This window comes from Apteryx rowi, unplaced genomic scaffold, assembly GCF_003343035.1.
Source record: "Apteryx rowi isolate R43461 unplaced genomic scaffold, aptRow1 scaffold_53, whole genome shotgun sequence".
NCBI lineage: Eukaryota > Metazoa > Chordata > Aves > Apterygiformes > Apterygidae > Apteryx > Apteryx rowi.
This window is the reverse complement of record NW_020450794.1, coordinates 3,570,526-3,573,759: the sequence shown is the minus strand read 5'-3', so window position 1 is coordinate 3,573,759 and position 3,234 is coordinate 3,570,526.

Sequence of the window (3,234 nt, the reverse complement as noted above, 5' to 3'; positions counted from 1 at the left end):
ACATCTGTCATAGCTCCCATTTGGTGAAAGGGAAGTAATATCACCTTGGTTAGTGGTGTGGCGAAGGCAAGTGACTTGTTGTAAAGGACTTTAAAAAAAAAAAAAAAACTCTTGAGCTGGGGGGAATGAGCAAGCCTGCTCGCAAGGAAGGCTTTGGGCTGTGTGGTGAATCAGGTGCTCAAAAGCGTGGATCATGCAAAATGTTGAATTTTAAATGAGGTGGAGAGACCTCCATCTGTCTGGTCTGAATGAGACAGGCATCCTGTGGACACAAATGTTTTAGTTAAAAAGAGCCAACATGCACACACAGGGGCTGAGTACTGACTGATGGACAGACTTGCAGATTCATTTCTAGAGACTTTTTTTCATTGTACTTTGAACTGGGAGAGACTCCAAGAGCCATAGCACCTCTTTCCATAAGTGGTGATAGAAAAATTTAAGCAAAATATGCTCCAGATATAAGAAAGATTTACTGCTTTTGGAATATCTAAATATCTTCGTGGTATGCTAGTTTAGTATCAAGGCCTGCATCTGCAGACTGAGGAACAAACTGTGCTGCCTGTGCTTTTCTGCTGAGGAGCTCTTTCTGGTAGCTGCTCCATATGGCCTATTACTTTTACTACCTTTTCCATATTAATAACATCCTTGCTTTCCTGATGTATATTCCTTATGAGAGCTGTCAATTCCTTTTACCCTCATCAGTGAATGAGTCTGGCAAACATATGTTTATGTACTGGATCAGATGTGAGTCCTCTAGACCAAAGTGAAACTAGAGTTACCATGACTGGTGTCTACACCTGCTGCTGCAYCATTCCCTTGGGAACAAAGTGGGTTGCTTAATCACAAGATCTGCAGAGCCTTGCTAAGCAGATGACTGACCCCAAGTCAGGAAATGGGCAAGGCAGGACCAAAGCATGATGCTCTGAAGGAAATAAGAGACTTGAAATGAAACCAGCCTCTCCGGCACAGAGGAAAAAAGGATTCTTTAGTTCCCCTTTGGAAAAATGGATGAAATGCACCCAATGGCAAAGGGGATTTCTCCTAGACACATTTGGGTTTCAGATTGCTCTAAGCTTTGTTAATGTTCTGGATTCTTTCTAGCACTGAATTGTGAAATCTATGCAGACATGAGCCTAATAGTTTCTTTACAGCACGGCAATTATGGTGATTGATATGGATAAATGTGATCTTGAAAGAGCAATAATGAGACAATATAGCTCAGTATTAAAGCAAATGCATTTTGAAAATCAATTTTTGGAATGAGAAGTGCAAGGAAAAATGTGCAAGTGTGTGTGTGCCTGGTGCTCTCAGTTGTCTGACTTCTGTCCTGCAAAACTTTTAGTGGTGCCCTCAATGACACCAAGGTGGATTATTAATCTTTGGAGAAGATGTGTACTGAGAGATAGATGTGCTTACCTGTTTATAGCAAAAGGCTGGAAGTTAAGGTATATGTTACTCTCTAGTGTCTTTGTAGAGTGAAGTGAAAATTTTCTGGAACACGTAAGACAAAAAAGGAATCTATTATGGGGATGTAGATTAAAAACTTCTTGCTAAACATCTGTACTAGCAGAAGTGCGGAGAGCAAATGCATACAGAAAAGCAAAGCGGGCAGAGTTAGACTGAACCATGAGTCAGACCTAGCCAAGGAGTTTGCAAACACATTTTTCCAAGTATTTACTTGGCTCTATAAACCAATTCAGAAGAAAAATATGTGACTGGTTCTTTGTAAGTAGGGAACCGATCGGTAGCAATTTTCTCATTTATCAACAGCTTCTTTCCAAACTTCATTACCCCGAAAGTTTGTTAACCTCAGCCTGCTTTTGCTCCAGTGCCTGAGCTGCATGAGAAGGAATGTGGTGTTTTGCACTGATATTTGCACAGGATGAAATTGCTGTTACAGGCTTGGTGGAAAATGTCAAGCGCTCCCCTTCCCCTGGGCTTTCTGGCCACTCCTGCTGCACAGGCTGCACTCCCCTCTACTGGATGGAAACGTGGCACGCGGTGGGCGAGATGATTTGGGTCATGCCCGGGGAACATTGAAACCATGCTCTTGCTGCAGTGGAAGGAGGCTTTCCTTTAGGAGACTGGCCAAAGTCTCTGTGGGAGGTGGAAGATGCTGTGTCCTGTCCCTGGCAATGCACATGTGCAGTTTAATGACTGTATTTTGCTGGTATGGTTTTCTTACTCTTGTCACTGTAAGATTAGATTTCTATCTCGCTCAAATACTATATTTAACCTGATGCTTTGTCATGCTGCTGTCTCTGAACACCAAACAGACATCTTTTGTGATCTATCTGCAGTATTTCCCAGAGCCATGTCCTTTAGTAACCTTACTAGATTTTTCTTGCTAGTACGTTTTACCATACCTTTATCCAAATCGTGGAAGGAAGGTATCATATGACTTCCATCTCCTCAATGCATCTGGATCCATTTGGAGTTGCAGTGYTCCAGGATTTGAATCAGTGGTGATTCACAAGACAGAGCCATATGCAGAAATACTCCTATTCTTTCATTTTAAATTCTGCAGAAACTCATGTTTATGTCAGGAAAAAGTGACTCTATGTAGGCCACCAAAATTTACCCTGTTTCCAGCTACTGGGCTCCCAAGAAGGCCTGTCTGACTCCAGCAAGACACCTCATGCAGATTCAAAGATGCCAAGCACTGTAAGCTTGTCCATTGCTCTTGATAGTTTGCTCTGACTGTCCTTGCTGTAAGAGCCAGCAAAAAAATTGCACAGAGGACAGCACCAGTTTCTAATTTGCCTTTGGTGGGAGAACCTTTAGCCTGCTGTTTAAAGAGCCCATTAGTACCCACTGTCTTCTGGTGATGGTGCTTCTACCTAGGAATTGTGCATCAAGGGTGTGGGGAACTCTTAGTACAGGTGCTTTCCTGCAGGAAACTACAGGCCAGTCAGCCTCACCTCCATTCCTGGAAAGGTGATAGAACAGCTCATCCTGGAGGCCAGCTCTAAGCATGTGGAGGAAAAGGTGATCAGGAGTAGTCAGCATGGCTTCACCAAGGGGAAATCTGACAGCCTTCTCTGATGGAATGACTGGCTGGGGAGATGAGGGGAGAGCAGTGGATGTTGTCTACCTAGACTTCAGCAAGGCTTTTGAYRCTGTCTCCCATARCATCCTCATAGACAAGCTCAGGAAGTGTGGGYTAGATGAGTGGACAGTGAGGTGGATTGAGAACTGGCTGAATGGCAGAGCTCAGAGGGTTGTGATCAGCGG